The following is a 15,745-nucleotide window of genomic DNA, read 5'->3' as shown; positions in this document are numbered from 1 at the left end:
TTGTTTTTTCCAAAATCAGTTTGATGCTGTAAGAGAAAAAGGGGGCAGCAAGAGCTGATTAAAATCTGTGATGAAATGCAGACAATAGAGTGGAGTACCTGCAGTGCTCTGTCACCTCCACCCACTTTCCCCAGGCAACCATTACATCATCAGGGCAATCTCTAATTGGCTGCATTCTGGATACAGTTTCTGACCCAAAATATACAGGTTAAGTAAAAATACGCCGTTCCCAAAGTATGTTTTAATTTAGGCAACATATTACCAAACACCTTGCAGACATGCAATAACTTCTGCAATTCCCCTGAGTAAAAGATCAGTTAAGATCTGAGTGAATACACAAAATTTTAATACATACACACATTTAAATATAAATATGCAGAAGACTTCCTTTGACCACATGGATTTCTTTTGCATTCACTTTCCAATATGTTTACGCTACTGATTCACACTAGCGGATATGGTTGAAAAAAAGAATTTAAAGTACTTATTTACAAAAAGCAAGTGTTACCCTTAAACAGTTCTTGGTGCCAGGATAACTGTACTGCTCATGGATTTTCCAAAGCAGAGAAACAAGATTCCATTTGCAGGATAAATCTCCGATTGGGTGTTATTTATTCAACTGTAGTACATTAATAGCTGGTTGCAAATAAGGACATTGAGGGATATATAGCAGAGAGCCTTACTATACAGAGCTCATTCTGTCAAGCAAATTGGGGCCTAATATTTGACTTAATAAGTATCATTCAAATCTAATGGGACCAGAAGTACATCAGGTTCTGTTCCTTACTTCATTCCAGTCCTTATCTCCTCTCCCCAAACACACGACATGCATAATCCAAACACAGCATTTTGCAAAAATGAGCCTCATTATGTATAAAAAAAGCCACATTAGAGAAATCCACAGAAGTGGATTAAAAAAAAGGTGATGCTCATCTTTTTTTCAGGTTGACTTACAGCTCCTTAGAGCAAAATTCACATCTGAGTTCTGTATCCAAAGGCTGCATATTACTGGTCCCCTCACTGGCTGGCTAAATGCACTGATGTGATCTAAATAAATCAACTAGTAAAACACACAATAAAACAGCTGGTCTCTCTCAAGAGATGTTATTGGTCCTAACACTATAGAAACACCTACTTTAAAGGCAAATAAAAAGTTTAGCTGACTTTTCCCATATTTAAGTGCCTTGTCTAGTATTATAAAACATGAACCAAATCCTGCAAATTTGTATTCTCTTCACAAGTGTTGAGAGAAGTCAGGAGCTCTGCCTTACAAGTGCCCTCATGGCATTATATTTATACTGCCTTCATAGGACTCTGACATCTCAATATTCATCTACTCTGCCTCAGTTTAGCTGCAGAAGTTCCAGCTGCTTTTTAACATTCAGTCTAATTAGGGAGACAAAAGAAGTTTCCTTAGATGTATAAGTTAGCTTCAGTGGTGAATAAGATGTTAAAGAGTAGGTGATGGACTCTTTAAACAGCTTCTCTGATCTCCCTCTCTCTACCAGTACTCCTTTCAAGATCTTAGCTGCTCTGCCCCACTATTAACCTCCCTGCACACTGAGAATTAGCTATTTATTCTCAGCCTTTGTTCCTTCTCTCAAAGGGCCCCCTCCTCTCACACTTTACCCAAGAATTCTCAGCCATATTCTATGAATGTGTATAACAAAAGCCTTTTGAAAGTCAAAATAAATTTTATCCATTGGTTGGGATACAGAGAAGTCCCTGTTTTGACCATTCACAGCACACTTTGAAAGACTTGATGCTGATGCAATGCTGTTTTTACTGCAGTCTTATGACTCAACAATGGTGTTAGGATCATATCCAAATGAGCTTTCCAGTCTCAAATCTTCCTCTCTAGCAAAGAGCAAGCTCTTTGTCCTTGTGGTGTCCCAGCAAAGCATTATTATATAGCTTCAATCTTTAGCACAGAACATCCCAGCAATTTATCTTTTACTTGAGAAATAGTTCCTGCTGTTCTGGGATCTCTGTCAAAGAGGTACTACAAGGAAAAAAAAAATCAAAACACATAATTTGAAACCCATTTAACTTCATACCTCCTCAAAATATGTGTAAATGTAGGAATAAAAAAACAAGATCTTACAAAAACATCTAAAAATTGAAACCAGCAAATTGTGAACAAACCCAACAAGGCAATATGTGCAATACAATCTTTGTTTAAATTGGCAATCCCCACAAAGAAAACAGCAAACTACCTGAAGTGCAACTCCATCCACACCCATAGAGTGTGCCTGTGAGGAATAAAAAAAACTTGACACACACGGCTTGGATGTTCAGTAAATCAGGACTGAACTTTATTGAGTACAAACAAATGTAACAGTTAACTAATTCAGTGCCTAAGGACAAAATCTCATTCCCAGCTCCTGCACATCACAAAATGTCACAACATTTGGCTGCCTCCTATCAAGCAAAAGCAAAATACCATGACTTCTCTCAGGGCAGGATTAAAGGACAGTGTCAGTGCTTCATTAGAAAGCTGGCAAAGGTCTTCTGGTTTTACTCAAAGTCACCCTGCCAAAGTAGCACTGTTGTAAGAGGCTGAATGGAAAAAATGGGCACAAGAGAAGGAAGAAACAGATTCCATCTGCCTATCAATGTCTGAGAAACGATTATTTAATAATTGTGACTTTCCAACAAAAAGACACATTTAATACAGCAAAGCACTTTGCCATCTTTCTACTCCATTAGAAAACATTTCACTGATCATTAAAATGAAGCCAAGGGACAATGTGAGAATACCTGATAAAAACCTTACTTAACAAAAATAATAAAAGAAGTGAAACCACAGACTCTACTTTAATGGCTCATTATTTGGCCTGAGTCTGAGCAGTAAATCACACCTGAAAATGGAAACTGCATCCAACCTTAATGTTCTTAGCACTATCTCAGAGACTTTGGTTCAGTTTGGACTAGGTGGGGATGATGGGTGTGAGTCACCAGGACTTGTCCCTATCACACATAAATCTTCTCCAGACGTTCCACCCAAACACTGCTGGGGCATATTCTGTCAGATTTGATGAGACAGGAGGCCACAGAATTAGAGCTGCTCAGTCAGATCTGGGGGCAATCAGACTTGCTACAGCATGACACAGCGCTACGGGAAAGCAGTGCCGTGGAACATTGCATTCAGGCTTGGTAATCAAATAAAACTGTCATTCAAGACTTACTATCCTCCTGTGCATAGTTATCCATTATCTGTAACAAAACCTGAACTCATTAAATTACTTCATATTTTCAGTTTTGTGCTGTTGTTTATTATAGAGCAATATGAAGGAATGCAGAAAGAGTCATTTTCTACTAATACTGAACAAGGAACATTATTAGATTAAGGACAGAACATTACCCTTGAAGCTTTCCTCTCAGCTTTGTGCCATTGCAGAACATGCAGTTATATACTTCTCCCTGATGCCTCCTGCCACATATTTAAAGAAGCAAGGCAAATCACTCCCATCACTCTTCTAACGCTGTGGAAGAGGCAGAGAAGGAAATATGTTAATTTTGGTAACATACCAGAAAAGAACATTGGTGTCATATTCCTTCCATCTGCAGAGAACAAAAGGCTAGTTGGTTCCCACCACACATCTATAAGATGAGACAGGCAGAAATTCCCTTTAATAAAAGGGGGTTTACAAAACAGAAAGAAAGATGAAAATTGATACACATACAATAGCAGTACCTGGGTAACGGACAGGAGGGAAAGCATGTTTCAGACAAGGCCCCAGAAATCTCTTTTCAGTGTTTCAGAGACAATGCGTAAGTTGGGGGGGTGGGGGACACACAGGACCCTGGAGTCTCTGTTATTATTGCTCAAAGTTCCAATCTTGTATGAGCAGAAGCCCCAGGGCAGGAGTTTAGTTGCCAGCCTTTGCTCACAGGTTACTCTCCTGGCTGTTCATCAGTCTGTCACAAATAGTGCTTGCAAGAGCTGAGGGCAGAGGCACACAGGGGATGGACAGCAGTGCAAAGGCATTGCAGAAGGAGCTCTGCAGGGGATCTTATCTCCTTAAACTCTTACAGTCACACCAAGAGAGCAACAAGTCTCCACACACTGATTCTCTGGTTCCCTCAGCTTAAACCTCTGTGGCAAATGGGAACAAAGTAGAAGAAGGCCAGAGAAGCCCAGCCAGATCCACTTTCCCAAGTGGAAATCAGCAAGGTCATATCAAATCCTGACAAACTCTACTGTACTCTCCTCTGGGAACTCTGTCCATATGTTTTTGATGAGGAAACAGCTCTGCATGCAGCTGCCAGTGATTTTCATTTAACCCCATCATCTGGCAATGCCCACATTTGAGACTGTGCAAATAATCTTTTTACTCAGTGTTTCCGTGTGTTTACAGGGTCATTATTCAGAAGCTTTCTGATCAGACAGCCTTGGAAGTTACACCCTTTGCCAACAGTATTTGGAGTATTCAGTATCTGTGAAGTGCAGATACAAGGTATAATCAAAACACTACAAAAACGAGGATTACTTTTCGACCTTAACTAAGCTTTTTTTTTACTTCTGGCCACTTTGTTTGATTGAATAATGAGAGAGTTCTGCAGTGAAAACCTTCTCCAACCTCAAAGTCCTGATGAGAGCTTCTTATTCCAAGATCTTGGAACAGGAGAAGAGAATACCCATGTGAATGTTGTCTTAGGATGAACACAAATTTTCACTGCTTTTCTCAATGTGAAGGGCACAGGAGGAAGCCACAAAGACAACTTAGCAAGGGCAAAAGCCTCATCAGCCTCTGATGTGGATAACCTAAAAAAAATAATAGACTTAGATAACATTTTAGCCTGCAGGCAGAACAGGAGATTTATATGGGTAAAGGATCCAGAATTAGATTTAACACACTATAAACAGCCTGCAATGAGGACAACACATCTTACCCTCTTTGGTACTGACTGCTGCCACCAAAATACAACAAAGGTGAATTCAGACAGCAGGGCTCTTACAAGACTTACAGTACCCTTAGCCTGCCCTCAGTCCCTTGAGCAGACTCAGAAATGAGGAAAGTCCATCCTTCCGAGAGACCTTAACAGAATAAAACTATTTCTGGCTTTCATGCAGGAAAAGAAAAAGATCTTATATTGCTTTGAAAGTTAAAACAAGGGACAGGAGACAGGAAGGGAGATATCTAACAGCTGCTGAATTAGTAAAATGAAGAACACAAGAAGGTGAAAACTGAAAAGAACAGTTTCTGGCAAATGGAAGTAAAGTGAAACTGTTACCAATTTCTAACTGTAATTTGCAAGAAAAGAGATATATACCTACAGATTATACCTACAGAAAGACTATTTGAAGATGAGCTGCCAGGAGGACTAACAGTGGAAATGATAGTATTTCCTTTCTTACTATTTACTGGTACTTTAAAAAATGTATTTTATAGAATTACTTCAATATTTTTTGATGTATGTATACATATATCTGAACACAGCACATGTAAAGCATTTATGTTATATTCCTATTTAAGTGTTATTTCCTACTTAGGAGTTGAATTAAAAATTTTCATGCAAAAAAAGCAACCACAGAGCTCGTTTTTGTAGACTGATGTGTAGATAAGTAGATGTTACTAGCTGCAATAAGAGTTTTATATATTTCTAAAACCATGTGAATTTTGAAAGCTGCAGACTATCCTAAGAGAGAATACAGTCAGTCCAGTTCCTTTTTGTGAGTAAATGGTCCAGTGTTTCCAAATCTATTTTTACTTTGTGAGTCATTCATGAACCAAATCCATTCTCTACAAACATCTTTGCTGTTTGCAAATTACTCACTGAATAATTTATATGAAGGAAATTCACCCTAAGGGTTTGCCTGCAAGCCTGTTTGCTTTTACTGTTCCCTGCCTATTATCCAATGTGTTTGAGCAGGTTCCCAAGTCACACAACTTTATTTCTACTCCCCAGGAGAATGAGTGAGACTTTAAGCTGCTCTGTCCATACAAGAGGAATAACAAATCACGAATCAGGAACAGCCAATTGTGGTTTTCAGTGAAAAGCCATCTTTCACCTAGCTGTCAGATCCTTCCTTGCTGTGAGAACTGTGGCCCTTGAGCCTGGGAAGCAGCAAGCACTTAGTTATTCTGATGTGAGCAATGACAGCAGCTCCAACAGTCTGCTGCCTTAAGAGGACAATATTTAGCACTCATCACGGTTATGCCCACCAGGTAGATAAAAACACCTGGGCAGTGTCATTTCCTCCTCACCCTATCTCACAGCCTTCCTTTGGTTTTGATCCAAATTCAGACTGCATTACAAGAAAAAATTACACGTGGAATATTTTTATTAAAATAATCAACTTTTACAACCTGACTGCTACACACAGGGTACATTGAAATAGCTATATTACTTTTTTTTAATTGTTCTTTCTCTTTTCCTTTCTGTATACATACAAAAGAAATTTTTACACTGGAATCATGTAATACCACCAATACTGACTTTTTTTCAGTCTACAGAGATTAACAGTCCCTTGAGGATTGTATTGACCCTGGCTTTGCTCTCACCAATATTTACTTCTCAGGTCAATGAATCTTGATGCTGATTACAACAAAGTCAATATCTACTTATTTACAGTTAGCATAAAAATCACTGAGAAGACTTATGAACACTAGTTTTGTGTCTGCCAAAACCACCCTAGTTAAGGAGTCTGTAAAGGTTTCATTGTGTCTGTCTTTTCTAGTAAAATCTGTCTCAAGTAACAATGCAAAAAGGCCACTTGAAGACTCAATAATCCAGTCTGTTCTTATATAAAAAGAGTCCTGACAAGCATATTTTAATATTTAAGACATATGCAAGTATTCAATAATATACAAATTCAAACATATAAGCCCAGACTTTATAACAAATAATTATTATTTGGAGGTTGTGTGTAGTTGCTGTGGGCTTTTCAATAGTTACAGCAATTTTTAGGATTTAATTCAAGACTTCTTTCTATTTAATGTCAAGAGCTGGGCCCCAAGGCAGGTAGTACATTTAGTTCTCTGGTCCCCAGGGTAGATAATAGGTTTAGTTCTCTGCTCCTATTTTATTTTATTTTTATGATAGACTTAAAATGAACTTCAGAGCTCAGTTGTTGTTCACAACTTTCCAAATAGAGAGCTCAGAAAACTATCTAAGTAACACCTTTACAATCCTAACACCAGAATCCACAAAATCCATTCATACCTCCAAATCCTAAGGTAGGAGAAAACAAAATGATAAGAGTTTATTTTGGAGGGAAAATATCAGGGAAGAAGTATAGCTCAGTAAATCTTGAGAAGTTGGGTGTTATGAGTGTGCAGCTTTGACCAAATTTGTGGCAAACATGCAGACATTCTGTTACACAAACTGGGATGTCCATCCTCCCTGCTCCTGCTAGCAAGATCTGTCCTTACTGTGCAGTTAAATTTACTGACAGATTTATACTTGTTCATGTTTTAATCCATTAAGGCATCATCAGTGTCTCAAAGCCATCAACAGCTACATTAGACATCCTATTTCCATGCATTCATTGAATGCAAATTCAGACAAGCATTATCAAAATTCTGAAGACTTGCATTCAGCCACACTTGTCTCTGCCCACTCAGAAAAATGACTGAGAAAGCCTCAGCTTCATGGCTGACCTTTCAGGAGCATTAAGATGTGTAAGACATTGAAGCTTCAAGCAAAGGTCACCAGCACAGCTTTAAGAGAAACATTTCAAATATTTTCTGATTGCACACTTCCTAAGTGCCTTAAAAATTTGAGTATCTATAGGGAAGGTGAGGTCTACACTTAAAGTCCTCAGATAGGCAAGGACACTGAGTATGGTTGGGCTGCATTTCTCATGACGTCCAACACCTTTCTAGAGGCTGCATGGCTTCTCCAAGGACTGGTGTTTGCCTTTTGCTTAATAACCTGCCCACTCTTCAGTCTTCTTCTTACAGGAAGAAAAGAGTGTTTCTAAGCTGTTTGTTATAGTTAAACATAAAAATTCAGAATAGATTTTTCTAGTCAGTTAAGCATATTCTTGAGGGAAAACATAAGGTAGTATAATTATTAAAGAGCACTCTCAGTAATACTCACATCTTTATTGTGTCAACCCTTTGCCAAAAAAGAAATAAGATTTATAGTAAAAGCCACTTACATTTCTTCTTTGCAGAACCAAGCCATCTGCCTCCAATATACCATCAGCCCCTGCTAGATGAATTCACACATATTTTAAAGCCCCAGAGTAACCATTAGAATGGAAATTGGACACTACTTATCATTTGCAAAGCTTTCTTAACTGGAGAGGCTTCCCATTTGTTCAATTAAATGTTTGCATGTGCAATACACTTTATGAAATTTATCCCAAAACAGTGAGGACTGAAATAATATTGGAGGCAGATGGCACAGCTGTTCCATTTAGAGCTATCCTCGGCAATATATGAAGTGATGGACAGGACGGGGAAGTGGGAGTGAAAACTTGGTACTATGAAGAATATTGTCCATGGATATTAGCAATAAACAAACCATTTCTGTGCCAATCTTCCCTCCCCTATCATATGTAGCTGTGTGACTCACTTGAGTTTATCCAATTAGAAAATACTCATTTAATTCAAGAAGTCAACCACTGAAGCCATGTAAGGCTTTCCCCTAAGAGAATCCATCCCTCTGCCTTGAAAGCTAAGGGAGTCTGAAAATGTGACTTTCACACTGACAAAAGGAGGCAGATATTTGTATGGGCTGATGAGGGGGTGTGCATGCAGAAGAGACCCAGATACCTGTAAGAATAGGGAGCAAGTTTAAGCTGCTACTTATTTGCATGCCTCTCACAGAGCAGAAATCATTGCACTGCGCTCCAGATGCTGCAAATCTCAGGATGCACATGCAGGGCTCATAATTAAAACTGGCAGACATTTTCACTGAGGGGAGGGAGGGAAAAACCCAGAGCTATCCTAGCCAGTCTACACCTCTTTTGAGGGTTCTGGGGTGCTGATCTGTTCTAACATCTCAGTATCAGGAGATTCAAAGGAAAGGGCACACAAAAACACTTCCTTACAGATAAAATACTTGAAAGACCCTGATGAGAGCATACTTCTTTCTGTACATGACCCAGACGGGGGCCAGAGGTTCAGTAAACTAAATGAGCAAAGTAATCAAAAATTTCTTCAAAAAGAATTTTCAGCCCTCATGAAAGAAAATTGGATAACATGTAGAAATATATTTAAACCAAAATATGTTGGCAGGAAAGGTGTTCATGTTAGAAAGCTCTGCTTTGCTGGAAAACAAGAAACGAGGAATGAGGATCGCATCATCCATTGCAAGCCAGCACATATCTCACAGAAGATTTTCCTTAGGCACAGAACAAAAACCACTTGAGGCCAGAAGGCAGATCCCAATCCTTATTTCCAGAGGCAGGAAATGACACTAGCTCTGTGGGACCCCAGTCACCTTTTCTGCAGATTTAACATAACATCAACAGTCAAAAAAATTTACAAGACCAAACTCAGTTAAGAAAGAGCCATAGAAACCAAAGGACAGGTTTCACCACCTCCTTTCTGCCCCACAGCCTACTCTTTCCCTGTTTTCCTCTTCAATCTCACAGCCTATTAGAGACATTCACAGCTGGAGGGTTGCTGAAAACAGATAAAATCTGTTCTGTATGGATTGTGAGTGGGATGAAGAAAGTTCTCCATAAAGTTCCATGTGACAATAAATGGCCAGGGGAGAGAATGCTGAAAAGCCCAAAAGTACATCCCAGTGCACCAGAACACCCATGTTTGAATAGGTTCAGCTGGAGACTCTTATGCCTAATGCCTTAAGAATAATTAGAGGGAAAAAAATACTGCCAGGGCACAAGTAAGGAAGGTGAGAGGGCACTTGGGAAATGAATGGCACTCTGCCTAGCAAAGGATTTCTTTGTGACAGTGAAGGGGCACTAGGTTGCACATTCAGCAGTGTATTACTTAAAAAAATATTTCCTGACCATGCTGTTTCAGTATAAATGGCTCCCTCCCAACCACCTCTTTCCCAGTGGTAATAGTATAAAAGATGTGCCCCAAGGGACAAGTTTCTAATATAATGTTCTAATCTTGCTTTCCAAGCACTTACAACAACTGCAGTAGCAATTTTAAAATAAAATAAGTAAATTTATAAGACTCAACCCCTTCTTCATTTGCAGGAAACTTTGGCTGTGCTGAAATTATTGCAAACTGTACCATCACAGAGAAATATATTTAGTTTCTAACTCTCATTTTCACACAACTTGTACTACACACTGCTGTAAACAGCAAAACACATGGAAGCTCCAGACAAGTGATGAAAAGTGTCTAATTTACTGGGTTTGTACCCTGGCTTCATTTCACCTACATCTTAAAAGGTCAATATCCACTTATGATTCCAATAAGCCTAATTACATAAAGTAGCTATTCATAACTGGTTATTTTCCACCAAAGATGTAAGTATGGAAGTCACCACAAGGGCATAAATGCACAGCTAGTCCAGAAGTAATCTGAGTTCTGCAAAATACCTCTGCAAAGCATCAGTGGGAAACCAAGGGAATTGGCGTACATTCTAAAAAGGCTGTCCTCTTTGAATCATGATTTCCATAAGAGCAGCTCTTCCAGCCTTTCCTGACACCCCTGCAGCCTCCTCATTCTCAGAGGGGCAAAAGGTGGAACAAGTTACTCTCAAACAGAGCACTATGATAATGGCAGCTTCCCCCTTTCAGCTGCTTGTCTTGCTCTGCCCTGAACAGGTGCCCCTCTCAAAGGCTTCTGGCAAGCTTCAGGTCTCTCAGGGTATGAGGACTAGTACTCACCAGCTTCTGCTCCTGATTTTTGGAGAAGGAGTGGAATTTCATTCACATCCACACAACTGCCACCCAGGAACACTCCACAGTTCCTTCCTTTTGAACAGCCAAATAATGATGGGGGGCAGAGACTTGGCAGCTACAGCAGATATTACACTGATGGACTGGGAACTGAGGGACAGTAGGAGAAGATTCCCACCATAGATCTTGAAGAATTGCAGGAGAAGGGAGCCAGGCCATTGAAATATCTAGGAAATGTGCAGTGGAGCATTGACTTTTTCTTACCTACCCAGTACCTTGTGTGGGAGACTTTTCACTTTGTACTACTACAAGGAAATTGAATTAATTGTGAGTAGCTAGAAGCTCTGCAGGTGAAGGGCTCTTTCCCCTTTCCACTCCCAACCATCTCCAACCTGATCTCCAAGTGACCCCAAAATGCATTTCCCTTTTCTGGGTTTTGGCTGGTGGGGCTGGGAGGCTGGCAGGGCAATAGGAGGGATGCAGCAGCCTGGTTGGGGTTTTTTGGTTGGTTCATTGGTTGGGTTTTTTTAAGCAACAACTAAACCAAAGGTCCATCTCTTCAAACAGAACTGAAATGAACTTTTTAGCACAAAAATTGTAGATATCAAAAACAAAGAAAGAGCAGTTACATTTTTTTCACTCTCTCTTGAAGCCTTATGTGCTCCCTCCTCCCTTCAAGCTACAGGATAAAGTCTCAGTACCTCAAGAGATGGATGCCCTATTTCTAAAAATAACCCAAGAAACCTCCACAAACAGCCAAATTCCAGCTGTATTCCTAAGGTCTTCAGAGTAACAAGACCATGCTTTTCCAACAAAACCCTTTCTGCACTTCTGTAACAGTTAACACAAAGGGAAACAGCCAAGATGGCTCTTTAATTCATTGATCTTCTGTTACCAGAAGAGTCATTGGTGGCATGTGGATGCTGTAATTATGGAGAATTCAAAGAATATTAAGTTGGTCTAGAGTCAGGCTCCCAATGCCCAGTACATAAGCTGACCATAAATGCTAAAGCCTGTATTAGTCCATAGGTACTAAATATTATTACTCCTGTTGAAACACTTTCAAGTTGCACAATTTTTGATTAAAAAAAAAATCCATAAGAAAGATTAGGCCTGCTAAAAATTTTAAAACCTTAATGCTGGCAGTAGCACTATAATGGTGCATTAAAAAGGGATAGACTTGCATTAATGGTGCTCCACCAGCAGTGAGAAATAAAGCTCTTTATTGCTCAAATCCGAAGTGTGCAAACTTACATATTCCAGCGTTTACCCTTAACTACATCACAAAAAGGTCTCAAGTTGGGGACCACAGCAATCTGCCAGAGGTCGAAACAACTTCTAAGTCCTGCACTTCTCATAAATGATTATCTCATTCCTTGAACAATGAAGCTGCATGAATTTTGCATGTTACCTCGAGCACTTTACTTTATTCCAAGAATAACAGTTCCATTTCAAAGCACGTTAAGCTGAATCCCCATTTTATCACCCATACAAAATGGCTGCCAAAAGATTAGATAGGCAGTGAGCACAAGAAACAGGCATTAATATTTAAATCACTGTCCATAAGGAAACCCCAAATTCATTTCAAAGAATACGTCCCCCTATTAAAAAAAATACATTTTCTAAATTAAATTGAAATTCTTGCACCTATTTTAGTTGTCTGTGGAGTATTCACATAAAGTTAGCAGGACACTCAGTACATATTTAAACCTTTTAGTCTGCAACTTTTATTTAAGTGAGAGAATTTATCACTGTTGCTGAGTTAAGGCCATGCTTTGGAATGAATAGATCAGAGCAGCAAACCATTAGAAACTTGTTCTAACCAGCAGAATCAAAAACTTTTTTTTGAACAGCACAAAAATGCAAGAGCAAAACTGACAGTGCCTGACCCATGATGGTTTGCATCTGACCCCCATTTTTCACCTCTTCTCTCACTAATCCTGGTTTTAATTATCTACAAATTTGTACTTACTCAATGCTAGCACCTAATTTATCTATGGAAATTCAAATCATCCTGTGTTAAAATAAAGTTTCTAAAATAGACAGGTTTGTCAGCCCTTAATGAGATCGTTATTATTCATATTAAGTATAGTTGAAAGTGAATTAATAGCAAAATGCTTCCTTTCATTTGCAGGGAACAAGAGGGAAGAAAGTTTGCAGACAGCTTTGCAGTGTGGGACCAGTTTGTAGTCAAACCAAAAGGTCTTTCAGCTGTGTAGAATCCTGCTCTGAGACCTGGAGTACATCCCAAACTCTCTTCCTAAGACAAAACCACCTAACAAAGCAAAACAAAGTAAATCTTGAGGATTTGCTCCCAACCCCTGAGGAGGTGGTAGGGCTTGAAGGGCTCATACAAAATTACATCTTCTCATAATATTGAGCAATAAGAGTTAACCATGTCACATTGCATTTGAGATTGTCACATGCTAAGCTGTTCAAGTGCTCAATATTAATAATTCAGAGCAGAGGTGGCATGTAAACAGGGCAGGTTTACTCTGTCAGTGACTAAGTTCTCAAATTCACCTAAGGGATGCTTCAAATTTCATTCCAAAGAGGACAGAAAATGTCTAAAACATAAAGGTGCGAAAAGGTGCTCAAGTGCCTAGAGTGACAGCTGCGAAATACTCAGAGGCCTGGACAGCTAATTGGAAAAATGGGACTAACATTCATCATGAACTTTGGATCTCCAAGAAAAGGGGGGCAAAAAAATAGCAGGGCTGGGAAGGACCACCAAGAGATCACGCTCCTGCTTCCCAGAGCTTGGAAAGTGAGCAATAACTGCACACATCCTGACAGAAATCAGCAAACCTTCTATTTCCGAATGACTACGCCTGTCAACACGGAGCCCCACCACACCCCTGCCTCGGGAAGCTTCTCCCAGTCGGGCAGCAGCTCGGGTTTCTCCCCGTGCGGCTCAGAGCAGCCCCGCTGCCTCCTCCCGGCACACTGCGGGGCTGCGGGGCAGCTCAGGCCTCTCCCGCTCCGCGTTCCCGGGCCGGCAGCGGCCCCTGGCGCCAGCCTGCTCCCGGGAGAGGCTCCGACACTGCCCCGACCTCAGTCCGGCCCTACCACCCCGCCAGGGGCTCGGCAGGGCGGCGAGCGGGGCTGGAAGCGCAGCCAAGCCTCCCGGTACGGCAGAGAGCAAGGAGCTCCTAAGAGCGGCACTCGCAGGCTCGGCGGCTGGGGAGGGCAGCGAGCAGCGGGAGGGAAAGGGATGGATGGCACAGTGTGAAGGTGTATTTCTAAACGGAGGGGAGGAAAAAACATCCAAGAAATTGAAAAATTATGAAAGATGGAGAAAGTGCTCTAATACAAAAATTACAGAGGCAGCCCAAATAACAGGGGGATAGTGGGTTTCTGGTGTCACTCTTGACAGGTGCTTGCTCTGTTCTTGAAGACCTCAAATTGCTGAGCGTGCTCTCTGAGCAATGACACCGAGTCCCTCTTCCCATCCTTTCCATCTTAATCACTGCCGATTCCCCCTAACACCTAAAAAGTGTTACCTAAACTACTGCTGCAGCAATTCAGGTCCATCAGGTCTCATCTTACCCACCACAGAGACAAGGAACAGATCACTGCCCTCCTCCACAACACTCTCGGCAGGTCTAAAAACACGCCCCTGCTCTACAGAGGAATACCATTTTCTGAGATAAACATCATCAGTTTGCTCCAACCTGTCAGAGGTTATGTTTGCCAGATGGCTGAGCTCTCTGCTGGTGCTCTCTGCTGGGGTCTCCCCATGAGAACACACCTCTCCTGAACACTCCATACAGAATAGATCTCACAATCCAGCAGTGCCAGGATAGCAGTGTGAAGCAGTATGTCTGCTCAGCGCATCTGATTGACTGTAATCCTCTCTACTGTACACTTTAGTATCATATTTGCCTCTTTTCTTAGTGTCAGAACACTACTGATGCATATGCTACTTGTGATAAATTACCATTCCCAACATCCTCTTTTGTAGGAGAGCATAGATTTACTGGCCTCCCTGAGTTATGCCCACTGAGTTACTCCCCCATCCTGCTTCTGTGCAATTCATTGTTCCTGCTTAAGCGAAGTATCTCATACTTGTTCTGCTGAGTAATATTTTTCTTCTTTCCTTCTATGGAAAGAATGCGATTTCTCTGTATTACGATTTTCCTTGTTTCTCAAGCTATTTGTCATTTCCAAGCTACCTGCAGATCTTTTGAGCCCGGAAAATTTAACATCTAGCATCAGTACACTCAATGACCATCTCCTGTAACTTCTTAGCAATATAGGTTCCAGAAAACGTTTTCCAGGTTTAGTTAGTTCTCCCATTTTAATGGCAAACCACTAAATATAGTGTAAATTCCATTTCCATTCATCTCTGCACCTGCTATATTGCGGTCTTTGTCTAAAACACACTTCTCTGGCTCTGAGAATTCATTCTGTCTTCACCCAGATGGCCCACACGGTCTCAAGGTCCTTCTGCACCTTTTGTAACCTCCACTCCTACAATGGCCCTGTACACAGATGCTGTGCAGGGAGAGACAGAGCAAAGGAGTCACCCTGAGGTCTTATGGAAACAGTGAATACCCAGGTAAGTCCCATTGTCTTAAAAACTTTGACAGTATCTCCAATGCTCCTCGCCGCAGTGCCAACCTCTCCTGGCAGTCTGTACTTTGCTCTAAGTTGTCAGTATTGTTTTTTCTAGTCAACACTGTCTGAATTTACAGACACAAATTACAAACAAAATCCCACCTAAGACAGTTCTTGCATTGTTTGCCAGGCCACAGGGACAGATATCATCATTGCTATGTACTGTGGCACACCCACATCTCTGCAAGGTGCCATATCAGCTTGTTGTCTCAAGCCAAGCTAACATGAAGAATGGATTTTGGATGAGCTGACCACATGGGCAGAGCCCAGTTTCCATGAGCACCAGGACTTCAACATGAAAACTAGTTAAGCTTGTGAGAGAATTCAAGGAACATATTTCAAGGC

The 15,745-nt window shown here is 40.7% G+C and overlaps 1 protein-coding gene across 3 annotated transcripts in view; it reads right to left on the bottom strand.

Moving 5' to 3' along the window:
* ZPLD1 (zona pellucida like domain containing 1) overlaps nt 1-15,745 on the bottom strand; it is a 94,069-nt gene that overhangs the window by 53,667 nt on the left and 24,657 nt on the right. For 2 of the 3 annotated variants that reach the window (XM_085072599.1, XM_085072590.1), the window contains exon 3: nt 3,365-3,485. The gene's annotated coding sequence lies outside the window, so the exon portion shown is untranslated. The remainder of the gene's footprint in view (nt 1-3,364; nt 3,486-15,745) is intronic. The other variant, XM_085072582.1, reaches the window with a different exon arrangement.

The sequence above is a fragment of the Lichenostomus cassidix genome, chromosome 1 (genome assembly GCF_008360975.1).
Source record: "Lichenostomus cassidix isolate B80296 chromosome 1, HeHo_3.0, whole genome shotgun sequence".
NCBI lineage: Eukaryota > Metazoa > Chordata > Aves > Passeriformes > Meliphagidae > Lichenostomus > Lichenostomus cassidix.
This window is presented reverse-complemented; position numbering and strand designations above follow the sequence as displayed.